Consider the following 12,472-nt stretch of genomic DNA (forward strand, 5'->3'; position numbering starts at 1 on the left):
ATGTTTTGAATGTCCTATAATAAACGTATCGGTCAAATTACCGTAATTAAATGTTATTGTATCATAAGAAACAAATTCAATTATATGAGACAAAAATGTACATACACACTGTCAGGTACTGTACTGGCAGGTATTTTACTATGTATAAAAATGTTAATTAGACGAAAAAAACATTATCACACTATTTTTCAAATTCCAATATTTAAATGTATCGTCATCTTCATTACAGCCATTTTTTGTCTTCCCTTAATTTACATATTTTGTGAGTCAGTATTAAATAAATGTGTATAGCGACTTCACATAAAAAGGTGTGGTTAAAATCTTTACGTAAATAGTATATAAAGACTTGTAACAAAATCTCTTTGGTTATAGTACTGTTTGTATCGGGCTGTTTTAGATGTCGTTACAAAAGGTTATTAGCCATTAAAGGTTTTGACACAGGAAACAAGTTACCAAAGTCAAAAAACAAATGACTTTTTTTCATGTTCTTTCTGTCAAAATAAGTGAAATTGTCCCGGTATTATAATAACCTTTCATTATTATTCTATCATGATGACAAAACAGTGTTAGTTTTATTATTATTTATTTAAAATACCACTAATAAAACGTTTACAAAGAATTTATTTATAAAATTAAACCAAAAGATTTTATTATGGTCTATCCACAATTAAATTAGAAGATAGAAGTGCCTATAACGTGTTTTATCGATACATTTGATTGCGGATACAAGTAGATAAGTATAATTGAACCGGCTACTTAAAAGAAGTAGTTTAATTGAATTACGCAACTTAAAAGTCGACTTAACAACGACCTTGAGGAACACTTAACCTGTGATTACGTTAGAAAACTGTTTTGCTAAATTCTTGTTGCATATAAAATAATAATAATGAAATCAATAACACAAAGTGACTTTGTTTTCCTTTCGTTTTGATAAGGCTTTTTGTATTCTTGTAAACCATTACGGGACAACTATTCTGCTTCAATAAGCGGCTAAAAATGAAAAGATCATTATGAACTAAACTAACCGAAATAGTCAAGCGGATCAAAAAATTTACGTGGATCCAGCAGGCCACAAGGTGCACAGAACTCATGACGACAGGAACCTTGAGATTCTGGAGTAGAAAACAAGGACCAGCAAGCGAAACGCAGCACGTCCACCTACAAGGTAGACAAATCTCTTTATTAAGGTTGTCTCAAGACACTGGATGAATGTTGCTTCCAACTGGTCCTATTGAAAATACTTAGAGGGAGGCCTATGTCTAAAAGATGACTTGTTACGGCTGATATAATAAGGATATGGTTAGTAATAAAAATGTAATTTGTGTTATAGCATATAGCAGTTAGAAGGACTTGGCTTACCGGGGTGGGTAAAAGAAATTATAGAATGTATAAAATATACTGTCATAACATATTTGTATTACATATTCTGTTACAGAGTACGTTTTAGGGGATAATACCACTTGGTCTTGAATTGCTTCAACTACTTTATATAATAAATGATATAAAATGGCACAAAAACCCGACTGTGTTTGTTCTGAAGCTTTCTCAGATCAATCAATACGTGTTGTATTTTATTTTTTAATTTTGCACAAAAATGTCAAAGCAGGCAGTCGTAACCCAATTTGGTTTATCGAAGGGATGAGGATGCGGACATCTAAATTATTTCCGAAGCGCTCGGATGGACCGACAACGGTATAGTTGGCGCGTAACAGGCCGCAACTCGTCGAGATAAAGTTATTAATGCAGCAGGTGCGCTGTGACGCAACTCGCGTCCATCGGATGCGCGTGCCTGTCAATAAACATTTTAATTCCACTTTTATAGACACTCGTATCATTGAAGCAAAATTGTAACGTAATAACCCTATATTTATGTAGAAATTTAAACGCACATTCTATTTGGTATCCATCGAGTAATTTTATATAAATTGACTTAAATTATTAATAACTATATATTTACATACATCTTAATGTTAATTGTTCAGCTGAAATTAAGTGTCTTTAGTACTTATTTCCCAATACATGAGTACGTACCATCATAATCATATCAGTCGATAGATGCCCACTCTGAATCTGCTCTAAAGACTCCTGTAAAGATCGTCACGACGATTGATCTTACGCTGTCTGCATTCCGTAATTTTCCATGACTTAACTATGTTGTCGGTCTTCAAAGTGGGTTTCCTAGCCAAACCACGTGAGCCTTATAGTAGTAAGATAAGATCTAACGAAGGTTCGATTTATTCAAACCTAATATAATAGTGACATCAAACAATTTTTTTTTTTTCGAAAAACTTCTTTTGTCTTTTTATTCTTTTAAACGATTCAGAGACTATAATTCTCAGCATTACATAGATTCACAGTGCGGTTGCAAATTCATGGTATAGTAGGGAGAGGAACCGGATGTGACGCTCGAGGCTGATGACCCGCGTAGCAAGCTTAAGGTGACATTGGCGTTCATCTTTACCAATCAAACTTCTTCCACTACCTAAACAAATTTTAAATGAACTGTCCTAAAAGTAAAGTGATCAAGTAGATCACTTTACTTTAGACGTTAGGTATGTTTATTTACACGTATTAATGTTCTTGAAAATAGGAATAAAAAAACGACACTATTTCCTGTATTGTTTTTAATACGAATCTATCATATGTTCCCGATCACCCAAAAAATGTTGTATAATATGCAATCTATATTTGTCACTTTGGTGAATTTATTGGAACGTTATATTGGATTGAAGCCCACGAGCCACTATATGTATTATATTTCCATTATTAGTACACAAGCTTTTATTAAAAGCAATGATTCAGGATATTATCCATCATACTATTAGGCATTGATGGGTTTCAATCTAAGTGGTTTTCTTAAGATCCTGAAAACGCAGGAAGCGGGCTGCTTATAACCGGTCTTATTGGAAATTTTTGAGGAAGGTCTTAGTCTAGTGGAGGCTCTGAGGCTATATGATGATAATGATGACAGTGTTAGTCCCCAGATATTTCGAATTTTTCACGTTCTTATCATTTGACCATTTGTTAGTAGAAACAATGTTTTGATTCATCTGTAATTTATATCGTCCAACGTCACAAAGCTCTTCCTACCGACTTATAAACACTAGACTACTTCGACTTCTTGGCTTTACTAAGTTTCTAGTTTCGTTTTACGCAAAAAATTTTAAAAAAAAGTTATTCTTTTAAAAGATCAAAGCCTAACAATTCACTCATAAGTAACATGATAGTTTTATAAAGTAATTTTTTTTTATTACACAAGTATACATTATGACTTAAAATATTTTGAGCAACTTATGCTGTGATTACGCTAGACAAACGAAGCGGAGGCATCGAGCACTTTAAAGCGATCTATTTTAATTTATGCTCCACTTCCCGCCATTAAATACGTCCGTAGACGGTACAAGTGCGCTCAAAATAGTTATTAATTAAAAAGACTTTCTTATTTGAGTAACTTAATATATTTTGAAATTTATAATTGGTACTCCAAGGACCAAGCTTCGGTGATGTAGCAGCTTCGCTTATGTAACGGCTCGAGCAGAAGTTTTCGGAGGAGCCCTCGAGCTAAATTACGCTTACAAAGTTCAAGCTAAGCGCTTTCCACGCTCTACCCGAGGGTCAACAGTGTAAATGCAGACCGAGACATGAAACTTGTGTTAGCTTTGCAATCTTTCCACTGTTGGGACTCAAGACTCATCTCGGAGAGTAAGGATCAATACCGACAAGGCGGGATGGTGCGGATTTAATCAATCCACTTGTCACGTGCATTCAAAATTTTTCCTCTACGATGTCCTACTAATTTTTGTACCATTTGTAAGCTATGGTGAAGTTACAAAATTCACTAAAAAATTGTGGGGAATCACGATTCTTAAAATTATGCTAAAACTGTACTCGTTACTGTATTCATTTTCATACATTAAGTTTATTTTTGTTTATACAAATTATGTAAATTGATTCTTGGGCTATATAATAATAATTTAATAAATTAACCCATAACTTTAGAATATTAAATTAAATCTAGGAAGTTTGAATTAAAATTCCATGGTCGTAATTTCTACTGTTAAAAATATTCAATATATGACATTATAATGTGGAATAATGAATGCGAAAACTTGAGTGCAATTAAATACAAGTACTAGAAATTTGCACTAAATTTCTTTTAGTCCGTGGACCTGTTAATTATTTTATGATTTAACGTTATTTTATAAAGTTGTCAACGCGACAGTACCACACCTGTCGATAGACTGTGCGCTCCCGTTAACGGACCACACTGTCAATACTTCTTCGTAAACTGTTTCCTGCAACAGTTGATGTAAACGCCGCAATGGAGAAAGTAAATAACATTGCTGTCTACTTGTTTTATCTATAACAATTAAAACATACTCTAAAAAATAATTATCTAATCAAATTAATAAATCACCATATTTTTTCTTGTACGTTTATTAATGAAAATGAATTTCAAATATAATCATGAATTTGCAAAATAATAGATTGAATCTTGATATGATTAGCTCAATAAAAACAAAATTATTACACGTTTTCATTCAAGGCGCACAGTACATAATGATACTGTTCATAGGCGAGCAGATAGACTTCTAAAGTTATGCAACGTACAGACGAAACGTGACACATATCCTGTTGCTGTTATCTTTTTCAATATATTTTCCCATGCCGGAATGAGAATAGTGATTATTTTACTACTACTGAAGTCTTTATTATGGTATTATTATGTAATGTTTATTGGAACACGGGTAAACGATCCTTCCTATCGTCTTAATTTAGAAATGATAAATACGTAATGTATTTCCACAATTTAACATAATTAAAAATTGTCGCTCATGCAACGGATGGTCGTTGGGACCGAAAGGTTCTTGGTTGGCGATCATGAGCCGGTAGATGCGGCTTGGCTAGAACCCCCCCCCCCCCACCAGTTGGGGAATAGGGATGTGATACATATTCATTCATTTTATTATTCACTTGGGTCATGTACAGTGATAGTTTGTGTACATCATGGGAAAAATGTTCAGTGAGCTAAATTTGATAGAAACAATAATGAAACTGTGTCATGATCTAAGAAGAGCCTAACAATTTCTGACGGAATTAAAATTTGCTTTATCTTCATTATACATATTATTATAAATGACAATGGCGATGTGCGCTGTTTTGATCCGTATGCACACCTAATCAATAACATCGACCGCCTATAGAAAAACTACTTTCAATTCCTTTTCAATCTCCGAAATACGACCACATATCTTTCTACCATTCCCAGCTATTCTATTTATCATCTCATGGCACTGACTTTACTCACTCCTCCTTCGCAATAAAATATACTAATCTCTAGAACGCGCTTCCTGTTAGGATGATCAAGACTCGAATGCTGTTGCTTGATAAGCGGACAGAGTAATCACGATACAATAATCAAAAATCCATTGATTATGTTATTGATTATATCTATATAAACATTATATGTAGACGTATGTATATTTAAATATATGAATTACATTATATCTATATACCTTTATAGTCAGTAGTAGTTATCAGTATACATATATTGCGTGTTTTATTATGTTATTTTTTACTTTACGTTTTAACTTTATTTATTTTTTGGTTTTCTTTTTTATGAGAGTTACTTATTTCACCTTCCTTTTTTAATTTATAGAAGCGTAGGAATGAAATTAAAGTATCCATCGAGAAAGCTTGACTTTCCGTTTACGATACGCAATAATGGAATCAAGTATAATTGTCATTAATAATTTAACTGAGGATAACAAGTGATATGAACGTATTTACAGCGCTCTACATCAATATATATAATTGGACCTCCGGGGCACTCATCAAGGCGTTTGCGGCGAACTTCCGTAACTTGAACGTCAATTTCAAAAGAAGAATGTCATAAAAAGACTCATTATAAATAATGTCGAAGATTTTTGTTGTCAAATAACACAGCAAAATAGTATTATTTGCCGTATAATGTATATTTACATGTTTTAGCAAAAGTTCAGAAGAGATTAGTTATACATATTAAGCAAAAATGAAATTTTCTCTTTAAGTATAATTTCAAAAATAACGTTTGATGTGTTAGAAAATTTCGAATGATATGACTTTGCTCTTTTGTACCCACAGTCAATACGACGGAACGTAGTAGGTCTAGTAAGCCGATATTCAATGACACAGGCGTTCACCTAATTATCCAGAGTACGTGAGTAATTTAAGTTCAATATCCGGTGCAAGTTTATACTGTAACAAAATAATATAAGACAATGTTTGTAACATAAAATCTAAATGTAAAAAATATGGCGTGGGGCCATCTTATACCTTACGGTAGGATATTGGAAAGCGTGAAAAGATGCAGGTAAACAAATAAAATTTTTTGGTTATGTAAATATATTGCTATATATTAGGGGGACCGGAAAGTAATGTCGCTTTCTTAAGTAAAATTCACAGGACTATATTTTAACCTTCTTTATCAAAAACCTTATTCCATCTAGTACATAAATTTTCAATGCCGGAGGTGTAAAAATCAATCAGTTTTCCTATAAAATATATCGAAACAACATTACCTTTCGGGTACCGTAATATATTATTAAAGACCAGAATTTTTACAGATGCTATAAGATATTAAGCAAAATTAATCTCGATATGAATACTCGTCAACAGCACCGTTCTTCGAATGATAGCTTCTTTTCTTAATGCTAATTATTTAAGTTTCCCAATATACACACAATCATTTAATATCCCTAAAGAACAAAGAACAAAAAAAACCTCCTAGATGACCATCGACCACCGTGCTGTGCGATGTTTTTTCACTACTTTGACTTTGAATAACATTACAAATAGCTTTGCCTTAGTAAATAACTTTCAAATTAGTATAGCTGGGATAGAATAAAATCTGATGACATTAATTTCTATTGCAGAAAGACAACTTTTCTCATTTTCAAAGAGACATGGTTAAAAATTTAAAGAGATGAAATAAAACTATTAAAACTGATCTGAGAACAATAATGGTTTGATTTACTTTATTTGTTTTTCCGTTACTAAGTAATACCAAGAATATTGAGATAAAACACACCAAAAATCGTTTTTGTTTCAGAGAAAATGCACTAGCAAAGTTTGAGATATCCGACTTTTATTTTTTAAAATAGTTGCATCATTAACACAAAACTTTAATTACATAAGCAATAGATTAATTTCGGTATAAAATTGTTGCCGAAATATAATTACAATATAAACATAAAAAGAATTTTATAGCTGTTATAAGGCCTGCAGTGATTCATTCGAAGAGTTATTAGATTTACAAAATGCAAATGCTGCGCTTACAATAAATTAAACCGTAGAAAGCTACCATGGGCTGTTTGTAGCATAAACATGAAAACGGCGAATCGTCAATGTTTATTTCAGGCCTAATGTCAAACATGACTTCGGGCGTCACAAGTGCGGGCTCTTTCACACTGGCTACAGAATAAAATTATAAAATAGCAAGAACATTAACGAAGAATATAAATGCTTTACCTAAATTAAGTTAATTAAAAAATGTTTAAATAGCATTTGTTATAAATTCACACATTTTCCTCATGAATTTCGTTAACAAAAATATATATAAATAAGCGTTTAGGCTATTATAAGGATTGGTAAGCTTAAACGGTCGTATGTAAGCAACATAGCCCTCAAAATAAATGGCAGCCTAAAGGTTGTGAAGTGAAAACCACATATCCACTCACAAAATGGATTGACGCCCTCATTTAGGTCGTCAGAAAACGCTGTTCTGAAATCTATGAAGTTGACCTATGTCCAGTAGTTTACGATCCACAACAGAAATAATTATAATGATGATAATTAATTAGCACAATTTCTAATGTCATTTCTTTTCTAATAATTAAAGACCATAATCTAAGACCTGTGTCCAACGGTGGACGTTATTTGGCTGAAAACTTCATGATTGGATAGCTAATTAATTATAAAAGATTGCTAAAATATGTAGTGAGCAAAAGTATAAAACAAGCGAAATCGACAAAGTTAAATTTACGTTGACATGTTTATGATTGATTCTTTAACAACTCTTTAAAAACAATATTTTAAATGTCTCGGAACACATTTAGGAACGGCCCTTCGATTGGGTGCAACCGATCTAACCCCGGTGCAGGTAAGCATTAGCGCGAGAACGGGCCCCGAGCGAGAAGATACGGCGGCCGTCGAGGTGGCGCGGACATTTGCGTCCGGCTTAATTATCATTGCCCACGGAGCCGTTACGTCAGGACCATGACACCGGAGTCAATGAGCTTTCTCAATTGTTCACGGTGTCATTACTCGGAATATATTGATATTGGGAAGTAGGTACAACGTCGTCCTCGGGAAACTTTATCTCAAATTGGTGCGTAAATTCTTTGAGAAGGTAATATTTGCAACGGTTTCGAAACAACATCAACTTGGTAAAAATACCCGAAACCTTTATGTTTCAATTATGTCAAATATATTAGCGTTATGGAGAACGTGTGTTATAATGTTGTGCCGTTTTAAAGAAGAAAATATTATATATTTAATTAATTAAAAGGGTAGTTATGTTGGCAATAAAAAAAGGCACACAAAGAAAAATATGTATGTGTTTAATTATCTAAGGGTAGTGGGCAGAAGGCCTGGTCTAATTTTGCACCGCAGTTCGGTACTCCCCTGATGGTGGTGGTAGGCAGCTGCACGATCTCCCAGGACTGGTCAGGCGGCAGCAAGTCGAGAGCTGGGAGCGCCGGTAGGTTGCAGTATGTGTCGGTTCCGGTGCACGGTGATATAATTCCAACGGTGTAAAACTTGCAGTGTAAAACTTGCAGTGTAAAACTTGCAGTGTAAAACTTGCAGTGTAAAACTTGCAGTCTAAAACTTGCAATGTAAAACTTGTAGTATAAACTTTGCAGTGTAAATCTCGCAGTGTAAAACTTGCAGCATAAAAGTCGCAGTGTAAACTTTGCAGTATAAGACTCGCAGTCTTAAACTCGCAGCATAAAACTTGCAGTCTAAAGGTCGCAGTATAAAACTCGATGCATTAAACTCGCAGTGTGAACTTTGCACCTGTGAATAAATGTCACAGTTGTGATATACATATATAAGTATATGTACAATTTGCTCCGCTGACAGTGAACCCGGAGATGGTTTGCGATGAAGTAAGGGCAGAAACCGAAAGCAGTTGATGTGATTGTTTACTGTCAGAACGGAGTTACAAAATGTAAAGAATGTAAAACAAAAATAGAAGAGATAAATAAATAAACAAATTGAAAAGTAATAATGAATACATAATGATGGAACTATGGACACAGACAAAATGTTGAGCTCTAACTTATAGATAAATGCTACTTAATAATGATGTCTTTATAATATTTGTTCAACACTTACCCCTTGGGGTGCGAGACGATGTAAAGGTTGTGGCGTGAGCTAAATGATGCCCGGAGAATGAATAGGACCAAGGCGTGAATTTATAACGTAAATTCTTATTGGCCCCGGCGCGTGTGAAGACACATAGCTGGTGAACGCAACCGACACAAAGAGTGTGCGTCGGTGCGTGAGACGACACCTAGCTAGTGAACGCGACCGGGGCCTGGATCCTTCTCCCGAGCACTGGTGTAAACTCTGTGTCCTGGTGCGCGGGCGCATTGGAATTTTTGTTATAAAAACAAAGATCCGTTAAACCAATAGCATGCTCCCACGACCCCACGCCACTTGAGACGTACCGTTACCCGCTAAGGGTTGAACAATTTTTTGCTGTATTGCGATTTATGAGACGTTTCTCGTGATTATATTTTTTTGGTTAAAATTTTAACTAAGATTTATGGGACGTTAACTTGCAACGTTACAATGTTGATAAATATTCTAATAAATATTTTATTATTTCATAACGAATACTGTGCTTATCGATACGTATTTTTAATTCATTTAATGGCAGTATTTTTATTTCCACTAAACCACCGAGTTTCTACTAGATCACCGAATATTAATTAAAGAATAGTGTACTAAAGTTTTTATGTCATACTTCGGCTGAATAACGCACACACTGCGTGATGTACTATCGCTGCATCTTTAAGGGTGAAGTCAATATTCTACAGAAGATTCTCAACAACCAATTCCATAAAAATAGTAACTTAACATCCTTTAATTCTCTTTAGGTCGTAGATATATGAAGTTTGTGACTTAAAGTTCATAATATTACTACTACTTTTTATAAAAAAGATAGGCTGTGAGCTAGCGACAAAATAACATAATTTTCCACACCAATCTCAACGAAACATGAATCAGTAAAACGAGACAATATTCACACAAATCAAACAGGATTTCCAACACATTGTCGACTAAAGTTGTGTACGCTAAGCATTTGCATGGCGCGCCGAACTAGAGTTGCGTGTCGACGCCTACGCCCGGTGCAGTACCGTGCAATGTGCAATCATTCGACGTATCGGCATCGCATTAAACCTTGTAAGCCCAGCACAATGCGGATTTCTACACGCTTCGTAAAAACTAACGCTTTTTTGTTAAATGCTTGCTGTCATGCGAATAATCTTGCCGCAATATATTACCAAACTATGATTTTTCACGATCTGCTCCAATTAAAACTCGCGGATAGTTCACACGGTACAAGGTTCATTACAATAAAAGTAATAACAGATCCAACTTTATTGCACCGTAGAGAAGTAAAATACTGTTATTATTTCACTTTTAATGAACGCCCATATTATAAACTGTTCAAGTTCACATAATAATATTCACACTACATTATTTATCTACATTATCACCTGTGTTACAGATCGAAGCCGGATTGAAAACATGAAAGGCGAATATTCAGCAAGTATAATCTACATCCACGGATAATTACTGCACACCTAATTAGCTCGACATAAGTGCGTTGACATTCTTAGATCGTGATCGGTCGATGGGTAAGTTGATCGCATCGTCTCGTCACTTGACACCGTCGGATCGGCTGTCGACGACGATACTGCACGGGGCCTTGGAATCGCACTTACGGAATACGCGTCTCATGCATATCAGGTTTAAGCCAACATTCTTCAGAAATCTGAGTGAGAAGTCTGCACTAAGCCATCCCGGCCTAATTTTAGCCAATCCGAAAAGATGCTTTTATTTTTATTTTATTTCGGTGGATTACCTGTATGTACGATACATTAAAGTTTCCAAAACTATGACAAATCAATAGAATAGTCTAAATCACTATTAATATAACCTTTGACATAATTTTTACAAGATTTTACGTTGGAAGTTATAGATTCTGTACCTACAAAACTTCTATAAGTATATGCTAAGAAATCATCATCTTATAGTGCTACCTCTTACTGGAAGTTGGTTATCATGGATTTTGACTCGGCAGCGCTAAGAATAATGTTATCCTGAAAATCTCCAGGTTTTTCAGACATAGATAGCGTATGCTCTCTTTGGACAATATTCTTTTTTTTAACTATGGAAAATAGTATTTATGATTACGCATTAGTTAACCAAAGTGTAGCTACAGAATGTTCATCCTGTTCAAATTCTGCTTTTTTATTGAATCTCTCAAACTTTATTCCATTAGAGATAGATAGACACAATATCAATCTGCAATATTCTCAGTATTCCTCTATTCAAATTTCTAACGCATTCATACGTTTACTTAACAATATTTCCTACCTAATATACCTTGTAATACTGCACTGATATATATAATATTAATTAAACAATAATTTAGTAAATTCAATTAATCAAAATCTTAATTTACGCTTATGCAGCAAATAATTTTGTTTTAATAATACCTACATGTTTTTAGGTTCTTCTCTTAAAGATTTATATGAGCTTACTGTATTGAACCCTGTTATATACGACCAACCAACGAAGCGTCTTCAGTCTCAAAACCTATATACAGAATTTTATAAACAGTTCGATAACCACGACAGGTTACGATAGAATATTACTTGAGAGTTCAAATAACGGGAAGGTATTACTAATTTTTCGCTTAAGTAAATACCAATATTGTCGGCACAGCCCATAGACAGTCACTGTAAGGCATAGGTTTAACCCAAAAATACCTAAGGGGATATAAAACAATCGCCATGCTTGGCAAGCAGGTTGCCAATCACAGTGTGTCCTTAAATTACGAAGAGGACGCTGCTGCACATCTTCTGGAAACTTGTTTGCAAGCAGTGGTAATCCTATATAACTAAAGTACAAAATGAGAATTGTATAACATTATATCCCGGGAATCTAACCCGTGACTAAAGATTGCAAGTCTCAGTCCTTACTGCTAGGCTACAACTGCTCGCCTGTGTTGGCTACATATTACTTACATAAAATTAGCAAGTTCAAATGGCAAGCCACAGAGCGCGCCATAAAAATTGCAGCTAGACCACAAACAGGACATTACAGCGTAGAACGTTTACCTATATGGTGAACAGGTGATCTTGTTAAGATCGTCGGCAAAACGCTGGATTCAGCATCCCTACTGGTCTTGTTG

This window comes from Battus philenor, unplaced genomic scaffold (assembly GCF_028537555.1).
Source record: "Battus philenor isolate CCGP_79_NKW_IND1 unplaced genomic scaffold, ilBatPhil1.0.hap1 SCAF_15, whole genome shotgun sequence".
NCBI classification, from domain to species: domain Eukaryota; kingdom Metazoa; phylum Arthropoda; class Insecta; order Lepidoptera; family Papilionidae; genus Battus; species Battus philenor.